General features: G+C 40.4%; 1 protein-coding gene across 2 annotated transcripts in view; it reads right to left on the reverse strand.

Annotated features, from left to right (window-relative positions):
- Positions 1–17,783, reverse strand: part of ATXN1 (ataxin 1) — a 266,307-nt gene that overhangs the window by 117,158 nt on the left and 131,366 nt on the right. For both annotated transcript variants that reach the window (XM_054985762.1, XM_054985763.1), the window contains one exon: positions 6,790–6,851. The gene's annotated coding sequence lies outside the window, so the exon portion shown is untranslated. The remainder of the gene's footprint in view (positions 1–6,789; positions 6,852–17,783) is intronic.

Here is a 17,783-nt window from a genome sequence, read left to right on the forward strand (position 1 = left end):
ACCATTAAGCCTTTTTAAACACACTTCCAAGACAGGAAGTGCTTATGAGTCTTCTAAATACTGATTTATCACAGCATCTCCCTCTAATTCCATCATAAGAAAAGCAGCTAAAGAAATATGTGAAGTTTGAAAGATCTGAATGCAATTCTTCATCAGCCCAGTTTAGATGCTATGTTTAGAAGAAACCAGGAAAGAAAGGAAACTGTGAGAGAGGGGTGTTCACTCCATAATCCCTAGACCCCTGCCCTCTATGAAGTCAAGGGTTTGCATGCAAGTTCCACAGTAACAGTCATCAGTCCCTTCACACAACTGTCCCCATCTATCTAACCAAAATATTTACAGCCCAACAAACAAAATTAGTTTAAAACAGTATTTTCCAACACAAATCAATAAATTTAAGGGGTAGTAAAAACAAACAAACCCACCATGAATCATAACTGTGTCCTCAACTTCTTTAGTGATTTCAATGGCAGCCGGGGGGGGGGGCAGTGACTAATACTCCTTAATGCCTTTCAGTTGACCCTTAGACCCGTTCTTCAAATTCTCCAACTTACAGTTTTACAACTAAAATTAAAAAATAAAAGACAGAGAACTAGAAATGTGAGATGCCATAACCTATTCTCTGCATTCAGGCACCATCATAATCTGAGTGGTTTGAAATAAATTTGATGCTGGGTAGTCCACCAGATTAATTTAACAACCCACAGTTTGTTCATAAACCTCAGTTAGCCTGCAACATAACCTCTTTCTTGCCTTCAAGCAGAATCCACATGTGATCCCAAGCCCCATTTTTATTGCCCAGCTGGTACCAGAGAGCTGGTGTGGTATAGAGATTACTGTCAGACTAGGATCTAGAAGACCCAACTTCAACTCACCACTCTGCCTTGGAAACTCACTGGATCAATTATTCGCTCTTTCTCTCTGCCTAGCCTGCTTCACAGGGTTAAAGTTTTGAAGATAAAATGCAGGTATAAGCTGCCCATTGGGTAGAAAAGCACAATATAGCTAACTAAATAAAAACTACATGCATAGGCATTATCAGTCAGCTGCTGATAATAGGCAAGGAAAGAGAAGGGACACCAAGAGCATGATTTCACTTCCTCTTCCTTACTCTCAGCTCCATCAGCTGCCGCAAATTCACAGCAGCAGATGGAAGTGAGTTACTTTACCATGACAACCTCTTTCCACGTTTTGTCACTATTTTGCACTAAAAATGCAAGAATCCATCTAGTTGCAAATATAAATCTGGTCAAAGTCCTCAAGATGAACACTACGCTTCTGTATCTCTAAGTATATTTGTGGACCCATGAAAAAGCCATAGAAATGGAGGTCTGGCAACAATCCTCCGCAGCATATCAGATTTAACCGAACCAACACTATTTTGTCCCAAAGTACCTCTATCACCTTGCAAGTTCCCCATATACAGTTCCACAGTCAGCTGCCATGGCCTTCCCAACATTTGTTTAAACCTGTTTTGTAAATTTAAAGATGACACTGCTTGATACATACAAATAGAAATATAACTTATTTTTCCTTAGTCACAAGCAAAAAAAGAAGGAAAGGCCTACAGATTAAACTCATTCTCATCTTTCTTACTTGATGGCACCTAACTCTATCCCATTTAGACAAAATAGTATTATATATAGCCCTGGCATTATATTTAACTAGATGACAAAGTTTATCATCTGTCAAAGATCTAAGGCTATTACATATTAGCTAAAAAGGTAAAGGTGCAAGCACTGAGTCAATACTGACCCATGGGAGGACGTCGCATCACGAAGTTTTCTTGGCTGACTTTTTACGGGGTGGTTTGCCATTGCCTTCCCCAGTCATCTACATTTTACCCCCAGGAAACTGGGTACTCATTTTACCAACCTCAGAAGGATGGAAGGCTGAGTCAACCTTGAGCCAGCTTCCTAGGTAGCTTTAAAAGATCTAAGCACCAAAAATAAACAGGGCTTGTACTTGTTCAGTGTTTCCACTAAATTTTCCATAAGGAATTACTGGGTTGCCATTTGTTAGTTCCTTTAATCTAGTCATGCCTTACCTATTTAGTCAGCAAAATCTTTCGTCTGTGGTTTTTAAAGCCATTTGAAAACTTTACTGACCTTTCAGAGTAAAAGGAAGTGAGAAGTATCACTAATGATAGGAACGTGAAAGCAAACACAAGGTATCATCAATCTGAAAATGTTCATCCAAAAGCCTCTTGTCTGCAGCCATGCTGGAAGCACTCTGATTTCCATATTAACACTGGCTAAATGCTGTTAAGGGCATAAGCCTATTGTGGCAATAGTAAGACACATATGACAGAAAACTATGGTTCAAAAGTGCAAAGCAAGGCAACGGAATGTAGGACAGCTGGGTCCCTGGGAGATAAACCAAATGCAAGCAAGAAACAGAATTGCCATCAAAGAGGCAACACCATTACTCTAACCTCCTGCACTGATATTGAACTTAAAGCTGAGTAGCAAGGTAGCCTCCACGGTTAGCAGTCAGACCCCTCCTCCTGCTAAAGGGTACTTTATAGATATGAAATTATAAACACCCTCCTTCACGTGTCAGAAGCGCAAGACACGGCCTAGCCTGAAACGAAATAAAATGGATGCCAGCCAGGTAAGAGTCTGGATGCCAGCCAGCACAGGGGCACTTTACATAGGCAAAGCAATAGACCGCCCAGGCTAGCCAAATCTCATCAGATCACTGAAGCTAAGCAGGGTCGGGTCACAGAAGCTAAGCAAAGACAGGTAATGGCAAACCACCTCTATTTGTCTCTGGCCTTCTAAATACTATGGGGTACCAACAATCAACTGTGACATGATGGTACTTTACACACATTTATAAATAAAGATAAGTTAATCTGATCCTAACCTAACTTTCAGGGTGCATTCAATTTACATATGGAAGATTCCTGCCTAAACATTCGGGGGGAAGTTTAAATCTATCATAAGTAGAATATAAAAATTTGGTCCAGTCCCAGACTACAATTTAGCTACTTTAGCCTTGTTTATTAATGTAAGAGTATTAACCAGGGTACAAAATGTATGAAACATCTGTGCATTCACATGCTCCTCTCTGGAGCATGCTTAATGTACCCTGAATGTTAAATATATAGATTTTCTTCCTGAATGTGTACTAGACATGTAATAAGTCTAGTAGAGACTTAAGTCTGGTAATAAGTTTGGTAATAAGTCTGGTAGAGAGACAGTCTGGTGTAGTGGTTGAGAATGCAGGACTCTAATCTGGAGAACCGGGTTTGATTCCCCACTCCTCCACTTGAAGCCAGCTGGGTGACCTTGGTTCAGTCCCAGCTCTCTCAAAGCTCTCTCAGCCCCACCCACCTCACAGGGTGATTGTTGTGGGGATAATAATAACACTAAACCGCTCTGAGTGGGTGTTAAGTCATCCTGAAGGGTGGTATATAAAATCAAATGTTATTATTATTAAGTGCTAAATATGAGACCTTGGGTCACCCAATTAAAATAATTAGTTGCAGGTTCAAGACAATCAAAGAGGGACACTTTTTACATGATGCATAATTAATATATGGATTTAACACCACAAAAATCTGATGATGGTTACTACCTTAGACAATTTCAAATAAGTATTCAACAGCTGCTAGCCATGACAGTTAAATGGAGCCACCTAGTTTAGAGACAATTTATCTCACAATAAGAGATATTGTGTACAAACAACAGAAAACAACCCATGAAATCTCTAATTTCACTTGCAAGCTTGGTTGCAAGTTTCCCAGAGGTAGCTGGCTGGCTGTTATTAAGAATTCTGGAGTACCTGGAGTTTTCTGAATCATGTTAATACTCCTGCGAATCTAACTCGAAAATAAAAGAAATGGGGGGGGGTAGAATAGAATAAACATTTGTTACTCTTAAAAGTTTCTAGGAGGAGCTATAAAATCGTTTTCATTTCCTTATGCTGTAAGGAAAAGGGATTTCTACCCCAAGCAATTCTCAGGTACTCTTAATTGAAATGTAGGCAAGGCATCTGTATCCTATAATTTCAATTATTTGAGTGCAATAAAAGTACTGTTAAAATAAAGTGACGTTCACTACACTTTTAGTTCAAGTCGTGTTATGTAAGCCAATTCAATTATGTCTAGGGTATGACTCACACAGTAATTTCAATCTGCCCCCCATGAATCTCCTCAAAGTACCAGATCACGTAGATGATATATACTATGTAAACCAGTACTACAGGCACACTTTGCATCAGTTTTCATTATCACAAAAACGTAATGCTACATGGGAGCAACGCTGATTCTATGACTCAATATGCACTTAGGCAGACTGTGAGAGGGAGGACATTGAGGGATGAGCCGATGCTTGGCTCTCGTGGCCCTTTCTTATATGACCAGGTTAATGCTGGTCACCACTTTGGGGTCAGGAAGGAATTTTCCTCCAGGCCAAGATTGGACAGGGATCCTGCAGGTTTTTTGCCTTCCTCTGGGCATAGAGCAAGGGTTATGGGTGGGTGTTACTGTGAATTTCCTGCATTGTGCAGGACATTGGACTAGATAACCCTTTGGGTCCCTTCCAGCTCTATGTTTTTATGTTTCTAACTTTGCATGTGCATATGCCCCACAATAACCCAATGTAAAGAAATGAGTGTCAAAAATGTTCCACTGTGGCAACATGGCAGCTTTTTCAAAATTACTATGACTATGATTAATTTTTCCCCATTTCAACTGAATGGCACTACCCATCTTGGCATAAAAGAACATGATTGCTAATGGATCACAAAGAAATAAACTGATAGGTTGTGACACATTTTTCAGATCCGCATGTCAACCTGTTCAGAACATGACATGGGGGAATGTTGTTAAAACGCTATTTTTTCCCTCTAGAAATAGCACAGAGAGAGTGAATGAGGGGGAAAAAGAACTTTTAAAAGATTCTTTGCTGGATACGAATACAAGTTTTCTGCTAGTAGCAGCAGGTTTTTTTTCAGCAGGAACGCGGTGGAACGGACTTCCGGAACCTCTTGAAAATGGTCACATGACCATTTTCTCTGAGGGCAACCCACTGAGTTCCACCACCTCTTTTCCCAGAAAAAAAGCCCTGAGTAGCAGTGTGTGTCATTCGAACTTATTGGATACATCTTTCCTTGCAAACATTCATACAAAATATCACATCCCTATACTCTCACTGATATCATTCTAAAATCATCCCAATAATTAAAAAAAAAAAAACCTTTTGAAAGCAGAGAATTTTGCTTACAACCCTTGCAATTGGTTTGTGTTATTATCTACCCTGTCCCCTCTTCAAAACATCTGATGAGCCAAAATTGGAGATAAAATTTCTGGAGCTTCCCAAGATCCACTCAATGATTTCTTCCTTATGGTCATGTGTGTGGAAGCAGCAACGTACAAACAGAAGCTCAGGCAGCAAATATAAAATGATCTTCTGTACTAAGCCAGTATCTGAGTTTAAAAGAATCAATTAAGTCAAATTTTTCAAATTTATTATTATTACAGTCATAGACCAGCATAACAAACAACAAGAGATTACACTTCTCTGACATTCAAATAAAACCTAATGCATTAAAAACTAGAATAAAATATTTACACATAGATAATTTTCAAAAGATATATGCAGTATATATGGCAAATATCTGGAACAATCATCCATATTACCAGTTGAAACCAGAAGCTGCTTGTAAAACTTTTTGGTGTTTGAATACCGTTTGGTTGCCCCTGAGGAAGCATCCGTTGCGAAACGAATGAAGCTAGCCATTAGTCGGGCGGAACTGCTGACGCTCCTTCCTGAGCTATGACGCTTTGCACATTGAATATGTATTGGACTGGAAGGGAGTGGCTGAGAATTGAGGTCTAATTTTCTCCAGGATACAGACACTATAAACTCTATTGTGGCAATTTGGCCTTATACTGACCAGTGGGATTATTTATAGTGTATATGTGTATTGTCATACATGGCTGTAATTTCTAGTTGTTCATTGTAACGAGAGTTTACTGGTATAGGATATTTTTGTATTATACATAAGCGTGGATTGATTGATATATTTATTGGATGATATTTTGTATATAAGAAATTGTATTTAGGTACATTAGCACTTTAATTGTTAAAATACATAATTAATTGAAGTAGATTGGGAGAATTCTGTGTTTTGAGATAGATATTCAGCCAGGGTAACTATATATTTCACTTGTGGAGGAGCCAGAAATGTGGGTGATCTCCCTATGTCAAGCTGCTGCTCAAAAGCCCTTTGCTTCACCTGTGCCTTTGCTTGATCAAATCCCATTTTTAAGATCGATTGGAGGGAGAAACCCAGTGCAGCCAACTTATCGTTTAAAAGAATCAGTTAAGTCAAAATAGTACTTTAATTACTAATAAGTCCCAATCCGCACATGCAGCTGCTGTGCAAGATCCCATTTTCAATAGATAACACTATTCTCACCTTTGATGGTGTCTAAAAGAGGAAAGAATGAACTACCTGAAATCATTCTCCTCAACCCAAAAGAACACTGAATTAACAGTGTCCCTGTTGATGGCATCAACCATTTGTTTAGTAGTGACCAGCCCCTGGTGATGGATCCAGGTTTTTTCCCCCTATGTGTGCTATTTTACACCCACAGGATTACATCCAAAAAGATGATCTGAGCATGGTTTGTGCTCACTAAACTAGGGAAAATATATTTAAAACTGTTCACTTGTATTTTCTTTTCCTAATTTTTATTCATCATAGCTCGAAAAAGTTGTAAAATTCTCTTGGAGGTCTGTATATTTGTAATTAAGGAAAAATTATCTATTTACTCACCATGTCAGCCTGAAATTTTCTACCTGGTTTTCAAATATATCTGCAACATCTGCTCTTCTAACCTGCAGAAGGACAACAAACCAACATTTTTCAGGGTTTTTTATAAAGGTTTCATTTTAAAAACAAGCAAACATTGTGTTGTTTCACATTTATTTACAGAATTTCATAGTCTGTATATACACAACAAAATCTGACACCTGTGATACCCCACCAGTGCTATTGACTCTTCTGCAACAGCTACTCTGTGATGCATTGGAAGAGTGTTTTCATCGCTCCAAAACAACCAATTTATTAATATCTTTCATTGGGATGCTTCAGTTCTTAAATTCTAGTTGTATCACGTGCATTATTTCATTGGTATTGCAAATACTAGGCAGGACCATATGCACGGTCAAGTAGACAACAACAAATTATAGTTATACAAAAAAGTTTGACATCACAAGCAGTGAGGTAATAGCACCTGCTATGTTACTGATCTTCATATAAAATCTTACGAAGGTCAACGTCATCAAAAAACAACATCTCAGAGCATCACCAGTGGTGTACTCTCAGTGCTAATCCCACTACAGTTCATCCGGGAGCAGTGCAATTTCCTTGATTCATTCTATCGGCTGTGTATTTGCCAAGTACAACATCCCACAACACTAGTGGCATCTAATATGAACTAGTTGACTTCTAAAACACTACTGCTATCTTGTTGCTTTCACAAAGGTTTTTTTAAAAAAGGTATGTAAGACAAAATTCTGATGAAGGTGAGCAAAGCAGCTTTCCATCACTAGGTTAGATAAGAATGGCATCTCAACCCCTAGGCAACTGATTCCCATGGAGCTTATCTTAAAAGTCAGCACAGGCCAACTAGATGAGCTGTTGATAAGATATGTTGTTTGTTAGTTATTTTTAAGAAGTCATTGGAACCCTCAATTTGAAACAATGAGTTAATGCTGAGGGGGAAATGCTTTAACACATCTCTCCCACCACCATCACCCTTTCTAACCCCCAGTGGTTGTTTTTACCTTCCAAAAAACTGCAGGGAGATCACATCCCAGAAATCTCTAGATTACCTAGTGTATCTCCCCCCACCCCCACCCCCAGAATACATGCTCTGGTTGTTGTGGGTTTTCCGGGCTGTATTGCCGTGGTCTTGGCATTGGCATTGTAGTTCCTGACATCTTTTCCACACTGTGACACTGAGAGATCTCTGACTTTTGGTGCTACACCTCTGAAGATGCCAGCCACAGCTGCTGGCGAAACGTCAGGAACTACAATGTCAAGACCACGGCAATACAGCCCGGAAAACCCACAACAACCATCGTTCTCCGGCCGTGAAAGCCTTCGACAATACAATACATGCTCTCTTTGACTCTGTGTTTATGGGAAGAATTCAAACTTGTGCTGATGATTATGAATATGAACCTAGAATTTGTAACAATTCTATATAAATAACTTCAAAAGAGTTTCATGTGGGTAGCCATGTTGGTCTGCAGTAGAACAGCAAGATTCGAGTTCAGTAGTACCTTAGACCAACAAGATTTTCAGGGTTTAAGAGTCTAAGCTCCCCTCTTCAAGGTGATACCTGTGTCATAGGATGTCAAAAATAAAAATGGAGAAATTAAAATGCCAGAAACACAAGGCAGTTCTGGAAATCTCTCTTATTCATTAGAAAACGCGATATCTTTGGAAAGACGTTCACATTGTCTCACATCAATTCTTATTTGTTATCACTTGGAGGACATTTTAGCTTTGAAAAGGAATGTTTTGTTCCTAGGCATAAGCCATGATTTTCAGTCATCTGATCTCCCTCAAGGTCAATGTCTTCAGTAACTTGATAAGGCTTACATCATTCCCCTGTATCCATCTGTAGGACAATTACATCATTGATCAATAAAAGTGGTCTGTGCTTACTATTAGCATATTCTTATTAAGAGCAGTATAAAAATCAAGATACTTAATCCACTAAAAGCAACCCATGAAGTTCACAACTGAAGGTTCACATCTATCTTTCTTTCTTTCTTTCTTTCTTTCTTCCTTCCTTCCTTTCTTTGGTAAGATTTATTTTATCACATGGTAAAATTTAAATTAGCAGCTAGGATGTTAATGTAAATGAGAGCACAATTTACTCTAAGGCCTTACTTAAACAATTCCATAGATTAGGAAAGCTGTTTATGTAGGCATATTAATATCAACACATTTACTTCAAATTTGTTCAGATGGGAGAGGAAATCCCATCACCTTGGAGCCACATCCCCTTTATCAGTGTTTTGAATTTACAAGTTTATTGTAAATTGTGATAACCTCTCATGCTACATATTTGTCCCCTATCTACCACTTATACAATCTATTTGCTGGGTTGGTATGTAAATGAGCCTTCCATGACTTTTATGAATATCCAGGGATTAGCACAGTTTATTGGTGTGATTCTTAGTAGTGCAATCCAGTGCTTGACTTGGATACTAAGGTGGTCATCTTCAAACCATTTACTAGCCACAGTTTCCAATTTGAAGTAAACAGCTTGAGAATTGCAACCTTGGGAGTTGATATCTAGTTCAAAAATGTGGATAAATATTTTAAATCTGTTTACATTAATATTCTTATTGACTATACTGATGACACAGTCAGAAAGGTGTGGTTTTGGGCTCTTTAGCATCCTATGAAAATATTAGAAAGTCTTTTTCTCTCATTTCACAATAAAGCCTGAAGCTGCTAAAGCTCAACCAAAGCTTCTTTTAAACCTACTCCCGCACAGTTGCTAATTTCTCTCTCTTGCTCTTGGCATTCCCCCTCCCCCCCCCCCCTGTATCCTCTCAGATACATCACTTGTACGCACTACAGTTTTTCCTGGCCTGTATCATCTCACATGCAGAACTGAACATGCAAACGTATGAAACTACCTATTGCTCTATCAAGATCAGAACTGTCTACTCTGGGTGGCAGTAGCTCTCCAGTGCCTCAGGTAGAGGTCTTTCGTATTACTTGCTACTTTAATCTTTTAACTGCTGGGGATTGAATCTGGGACCTTCTACCTACAAAGCAGATGTTCTGTCACTAAGACACACATCCAAAGTGCTTGTGCCAGTGATTCCCCATGTTATAAGATGTTCCTTTACATGAAAATTCTTCATATCAGAAGCAAAGTCAAGATAAAACAGTTTGTCCCAACACAATTGTTTTCCATACATACAGAGCTTTTGAATGGAAGAACATTCAAACATATGATGCTCCTCCTGCAGTATGAAGTACAAAGTACAAGGAAGAGTGTACCATGTGCTAATTCTGCACATTAAATCTATCCTTGCTAATGTCATGTCAAGTGTTCTGATGATCTACTTACTCAATCCCACCTTTTCCAAGATTGTCCTAGCCAGTCACCAATTGTAAGACAGGTTGTCTACTTTTATTAACACAAGTGAGAATTTAAAAAAAGAAAGAAAATTGAAGAAACAGAACAAATGCATTGATACAAATACCACTTTGAAAAAAACTTCACAGGAAATTCCAAAACTGCCCTTTCAATTGCCAGTGTTTTAAGAGCTAGTTGGAAGTTCTGTGGCAGATTTAAGTGTCAAGTGACCAAAAACTAAAAGATGGAAATGATGGAAAAGATGGAGAGTGAGTTTGGTGTAGTGGTTAAGAGCGCGGGACTCTAATCTGGAGAACCAGGTTTGATTCTCCACTCCTCCACTTGAAGCCAGTTGGGTGACCTTGGGCCAGAAACAGCCTCTCAGAGCTCTCTCAGCCCCACCCACCTCACAGGGTGTTTTGTTGCGGGGATAATAATGACATATTTTGTAAACCACTCTGAGTGGGCATTAAGTTGTTCTGAAGGGTGGTATATAAATCGAATGTTATCTTACTATATAATTGAGTAAGCGTGTTTCAGACAACTCACTTTATACTCTGGTGCATCACCAGAGGGCATTGCCACAGGTAACTCACCATATCGCTCCAGAAAATATGCTGTGGTGGGAAGCCCAGGCAGGGAACAGAAGCAGAGCAGGTAAATATGCCCACCCTCTGCCTTAACCCAGCTGGTATTAGGAGTGGAGCAGGTGACAATGCCCACGCCCCTTAAGCCAGCTGGTATTAGGAGGAAGCAAGTGGCAATTCCCACCACCCGCCTTAACCCAGCAGGTATTAGGAGTGGAGCAGATGGCAATGCCCATCCCCCACCTTAACACAGAGGATATTAGGCAAGACCCTCCCTGTGCCTTAACCCGGCTGGTATTAGGTGTGGAGCAGGCAGCAATGCCCACTCCTCACATTAACCCAGCTAATATTAGGAGCAGAGCAGGGGGCAATGCTCGCCTCCCACCTTCACTCAGTTGGTATAAGGAGTGAGGAAGGTGGCAATGCCCACCACCACCTTAACCCAGCTGATATTAGTACCAGAGAAGGTGGCAATGCCCACCCCCCTTCAGCCAGCTGTTATTAGGAGTGGAGCAGGTGGCAATACCCGTCCTCCCGCCTTGACCCAGCTGTTATTAGGATCAGATCAGGTAGTAATGCCCACTCTCTGCCTTAACCCAGCTGTTATTAGGAGCGAAGCAGGTGGAAATGCCAGCCCCCCACCTTAACCTACCTGATATTAAAAGTGAAGCAGGTGGCAATACCCTCCCTCCCTTCACCCAGCTGGGATCAGGAGCAGAGCAGGTAAATATGCCCACCCTCTGCCTTAACCCAGCTGGTATTAGGAGCGGAGCAGGTGGCAATGCCCACGCCCCTTAAGTCAGCTGGTATTAGGAGGGAGAAGGTGGCAATTCCCACCACCCGCCTTAACCCAGCAGGTATTAGGAGTGGAGCAGATGGCACTGCCCATCCCCCACCTTAACACAGAGGATTTTAGAATTGTAACAGGGGGCAATGCTCACCCCTGCCTTAAGCCAGCTGGTATTAGGAACAGAGGAGGTGGCAATGACCACCCCCACCTTAAATCAGGTGGTATTAGGAGCAGAGCAGGTGGCAATACCCACCCACCCCTTCAGCCAGCTAGGATCAGGAGCGGAGCAGGTGGTAATGCACGCCCCCACCTTAACCCAGCTGGTATTAGGAGCAAAGCAGGTGGCAATACCCATCCCTGCCTTCTCACAACTGGCATTAGGAGTGGAACAGGTGGCAATGCCCACTCCCCACCTTAACCTAGGTGGTATTTGGAGCAGAGCAGGTGGCAATGCCCACCCAGGGCCTTCACCTGGGTGGGATCAGACACAGAGCAGGAGGCAATTCCCTTCTTCCCTTCACCCAGTAGGGACAAGAAGTGGAGCAGGTGGCAACGCCCACCCCCTTCAACCTACTGGAATAAGGCACTGAGCAGGTGGCAATGTCCACCCCATCTTCACCCTGTCTGAATCAAGTGCCAAGCAGGCAGTAATCTCCACCCCCCTTCAACCCGCTGGAATCAGGAGCAGAGAAGATGGCAATGCCTGCACCCCCTTCACCCAGTTGGGATCAGGAGCAGAGCACGTAGCAAAGCCCACCACCCGCCTTCGCCTGTCAGGATCAGGCGAGGAGCAGGAGGTAGCGCTCGCTCCTCCCTTCACCCAGCAGGGAACAGGTGGCAATGCTCACCCCCCTTCAGCCAGCTGGAATCAGTCTTGGAGTTGGCAGCAGTGCCTGTCCCCCTTCACCCAGTCGTAATCAGGCGCAGAGCAGAAGGCAATGCCCATTTTCCCTTCACTCGGCTGGGATTGGGAGGGGAGCAAGTGGCAATGCCTGCCCCCCTTTACCCGGCCTGTATCAGACATGCAGCAGGTAGCAAAGCCCACCACCCCTTCATGTTGCTGAGATCAGGTGTGGAGCAGGTGGCAATGCCCACCCACCCCTTCTCCAGCCAGGATCAGTGACAGAGGAGGAGGGAATGCCTGCCTGCCCACTCTTCCCTTTCTAGAGCTCGTTGTATTTTTCCCCACAACAGGCTTTGTTTCTAGTTATTAAATAGTTCTCCTGAACTGGAGACCTGAAGTGGTCTCAGGATTTCAGAAATGTAGAGTAACCTCCATGGTAGAAAAATTAATGAACCAAGAATCTTTCAGAACTTTGTTTTTGCCCATTTTTTTTCCTTTTGGAACACGTCAAGGTGAAAGCAAACTCCCCACAGATTATAGAATAACATAATTTGCCCACAAATAACCTGTCTGTGCAAAAGCAACCAAAATGAATCTAAATAAGTTAAGTGCTACCTCCATTTCAAAACTATTAGCTCTTTATCACTGCCTCAGAACTCAGCAGAAGTCTGTGGAGGAGGAAACATGTCAGTGTAGCAAATTTTAACTCTGATGCAAAGTAATTTATTGTGCCTGCCTTGTAAAAGCAAATTGATATCATCCTCTAGAAGTCATGCCTTTCAAGGTTTAGTGTGGTGTTTTTCTTTTGCATTTTATGGGAAAGGACAAATGGGGGGTGGTGGTTAAAACGTGTAACAAAATCAAAGAGGAACGGCTAAAATATTTTAGATGATGTGAAAAAGGCAGTCATTTGGAAGTAAGAAAGGAATGAATTCTTTTGGCTATTCCATGCCCAAAAAAAGGCTGTTCTCGACTTTGGTAGTGGTGTTTCTGTATTTCTTTGAAAGGGGCCTTATTTCTTGGTCTTCATCCTATCTCATCATTATTCATCTATTAAAGGGTTCTCAGAGAATCACACAATTGCAAAAACAGTTGAAAAAATTCAGTTCTTGTAGTATGAAAAGTCTATCTATGTACTGCCTAAGATTATGCCAGGAATGTATGGAAATTCCTAGTGCTGTCTTTGGTCTGCAAAGACTATTTCACACTTTCAAGTCATCACTCCATACTGCAGTCAATGAGTGATGAATGTGTATGTGTAATCTCACCAAAAGGGGTAGTAAATCATGTGGGCGTGCCTGCTACCCAAATCATTTCTGTGCTAAACAAAATGGACAAAGGAAGTAGTGAGACTGCTGGAGACCAATAGGCTCAGCCAGCACACTGCATTTGTATAATAGACAACATTTGAGTTAATTTGGGCATTTTTAAACACAATTATGGTTTACCTGGAGTATACACATTAGGGTTGCTACCTGTTTATTTGTACTGAAGCACTTCAGATTATAATTATAATACCATTCTCAAAGCAATGCAGCAAATGCATATGCAGAAAACATCTGGAAGCACCTATACAAATTTCCAAAGCATTACAATACAAATACTACATATCAGTTGCTTGTTAAATCTACTTGACTTGCACACTGACTCCAGAAAATTAATAAATGGGGTTCTGAATCCTGCATCAAACATCATATTCTGCACTTTGTGGTGTTAGAACAGAATAGCAGAATATACTCACCTCTGCTCACCCCAAAGACAAGCTCTATGGCAGCAAGTTTGTGGGGAGGACGGGCTAGAAACTGAATTGAAAATCTTTTCTAATTATTTATTTTTATTTTACTTCATTTGTCCTGACTGGGGGTCCAAAGTGCCTTACATTATCCACCTTGCCTCCATTTTTTCCTCAAAACAATCCTGCAAGGCAAGTCAGGCTAAGCGTATGTGACTGGCCCAGGGTCTCCCAGCAAACTTCCATGACAGAGTGGAATTCAAACCTGATGTTTCCTAGAACCCAGTCTGTCGCTCTAGCCACAATAACCATTGGTGAATGGTAAAAAGGCAGCTTTTCCTTCCAGAGGTCTCTCATTTCACAGTGTCTTGCCCTGAACATGTATGTTATATTACCTAATAATCAATCACCTATTTGCTATCCTATATCTTCGGTGCTTTTGTTAGAATCCCAAAAAGCACAACCATACTTTTCACTAAAGGGGTTACTTTTTTAAAAGGCTTACTTAAGTATCCATTTCTGAACACAAATATTTATAGAATAATGGTTGTTGTGAGTTTTCCGGGCTGTATTGCCGTGGTCTTGGCATTGTAGTTCCTGACATTTCGCCAGCAGCTGTGGCTGGCATCTTCAGAGGTGTAGCACCAAAAGACAGAGATCTCCCAGTGTCACAGTGTGATGTTGGCAGGTAAATTGCTCCACACTCTGACATCTACACACTGTGACACTGAGAGATCTCTGTCTTTCGGTGCTACACCTCTGAAGATGCCAGCCACAGCTGCTGGCGAAACGTCAGGAACTACAATGCCAAGACCACGGCAATACAGCCCGGAAAACTCACAACAACCATCGTTCTCTGGCCGTGAAAGCCTTCGACAATACATTTATAGAATAAATGCAACATAACCACAAACTGTAGTTTGGTACTCACTATGTTTTGAGAATTTTATGAGCTTCATCAGAGATGTGCAACTGAGTACTTCCTCCCAGATCATCATATATTAATGTGTCAGCTCCCCAGGACTGAATATAATACCTAAACTCACCTGTCTCTGTCAGGGTAGGCAACCCCTGGCATGTGTGCCGACAGTGGCACACCAGACCATTTTGCTTTGCAACTAGGGACTGGCAGCACTGCTGAGGCAAGTGGTGAGGGACAAGGCAAAAGACATAGCCTATGCCAGTTATCACCTCCCAGACCTCAACAGCCATTAGCTGAGCCCAAGACAAATTCCTGAGATTCTGCTAATGCCGCTGGATCTTGGTTTGCCCCATACTTGTCCGGCTTTATCTACCCCCCTCCCTCTGCAATTTTGTCTGCTGGCACACCAACATCTTCACTGATAGATGTTGCACTTTGGTGGACACTTGGGTCAAAAGGGTTGCCTATCCTCGTCTAGGTCATTTCCACAATACTGACCATTCATTCATTCTACCTAAAACTCCTCCCAATTTTTCTAATTTGCTACCAGTTATGTAAAGAAGAATCAGAGCCAGAATATTTTCAACAGTCATGAAAAGCAAACCTATCCTCAGTTCAGTCTTGAAAAAGGAATACTTATTATGTGCTACAAAGCATGTTCAAAGTTAGTCAATGCATTTCTACGTACATGTAATTATGAGTTATTTGAAAGCACTCGTATTTGCAAGCCTTTATTCTGCTTCCTATGGCTCCAATTAATGAGAAGCAGGATTCATTCAGAAAGCATTTTATCTTAGGCGTTGAACAAAAAGGTGATTTTAACATTGCTAATGAAGCATTCAGGACAAGAATTAGCTTTTACATTTCCAAGGGCAACAAGTGTTTCAGAGACAAGCAAGATAAATTTAATATTTGTGAGTTTTGGAGGTGGTGCTGCAAAGGAAAAGGGCTTTAAAAATTAATGCAATACAGATTTCATAATTTTCTATAATTAAGTAAATCAGCAACTGATCCAGGTATTTCAATATTTGTATTGGTTGGTCAATTTGGAAAATGCTACCACTATGCATGTCAAAGACAGGGCAAAAGAGCTGTCTGACCTGTCCATTCAGGATGTCTTACTAACCAGTCTTGAACAGATTTAAGTCCCAATGATGGCTGGGAAACTTATTTACAGACTTGGGATAGCAGCCGAACAGTGTGACAGTACTAGTGTGGCCTCATTATCACAACATTCATTCTGCCAATTAGCTGCTTTGAATGGACCCTCAGTCTAAAACTAAAGTGTTTCAGCTTAAGCATTAAGCAATTCACCTCTATCAGCCCCCAAAATGTCCCCATATTCTCAGTACTGTCAAAAAAATAGCCCTGCCTTGAATGGAGCATGTACACAGCAAACACTTCCTCACAATTAACAATGAATTTTAAATTCCCTTGAGTAAAGGGTACCCTGCCTTTCTTGTCATGGCAGTGCCTTTCTATGAAGACATCCTAAGGGAATAATTTCTGAAACAATGAAAGAATTCTCTTTTCATATTCAGATTAGTGAATTCACTATTTCCTCCAACATCCTTCAGGTTTACCAATCCTGGAACGTACCTTCATCTCATACATGCACATCATGCTGTTTACCAGATTATGGTCTGGCTACAGCCAGACATGCTAATTAAAATTTAAGCAAATCCCCAAGTTTAAAGTGCCCATGTGTCATTTAACACAACTGTGGTGACATTTGGTTTATAAACACACACACACACTTAAATATTTTGGTAGACAAAGGACTTAAAAGTCAACTTTCAGAACTCCCATGCTTTTAAACCATGAACTAAAACTGGAAGATGAAAAGGAAGAGAACTGTGGCAGTTTGAGAACTACTGAAATATGACAAAATGTAGAGGGGGGTGACTTTACCGGAGGGTAGAGAGAAATGAAAATGTCTAAGCAGTTATTTTGTTAGATTGTTATATATAGAAAAATATATAGAATATGGATAGAAAATATTTAACTATAAAGACCGACTAATTAATATTGTTTCTGGTATAAACGTGTAACATGTTAAACTGAATAAGTCTACCTGAAGAAATATATGGATCAAATTGATTGATAATTTTTCACGATAGTTATATAGATGTATAATTAAAGAAAGAGGAAATTAATAATATAATGTAAGATAATTAAATATAACTAAAGTAGAATGAAGATAAGATATGTAGAAAAAGTAATATATAGAATATAAGTTAAATTGGTTGACTTATATGAATGTATGGATTATATGGCTTATATGGTATATGGCTTATAGAAGTATTTGAAACCAGAAAATTATGAAATAATGGAAAAAGGGACAAATTGTTTGTCTAATACGGAAGAAGGGACCCAAAGATAGGGTACAGAGAGTTAAAAATAGTTAAAGAATTATTGCTTAGATTAAAGGGAAAGTATAGGTTTGTTAGATAGATGAATTTAAAATGAGTAAGGGAAAAGGGACAAAGGGTTGGAAAACTGTTGGAAGTCTACAAAAAAGGGGGGAAAGGGAGGGGGTTAGAAATTGGGAAACGGGAATTGATTGTATTGTGATATCAAATGATTCTAATTCCAATAAAAACTTTATTATAAAAAAAAAAACTGGAAGATGAAAACAATTTCTCTTGAACTTAATCCTGAAATTAAAAGAAGCAAATAAAGGTTTGCAGAAATGTAGATTAACTTCCATGCTAGAAAAATTAATGTGCATAAAATCTTACAGGACTTTATTTTTATCCACAAACCACCCCCCCCCCACACA

Source organism: Eublepharis macularius, chromosome 7 (assembly GCF_028583425.1).
Source record: "Eublepharis macularius isolate TG4126 chromosome 7, MPM_Emac_v1.0, whole genome shotgun sequence".
Taxonomy (NCBI): Eukaryota; Metazoa; Chordata; class Lepidosauria; order Squamata; family Eublepharidae; genus Eublepharis; species Eublepharis macularius.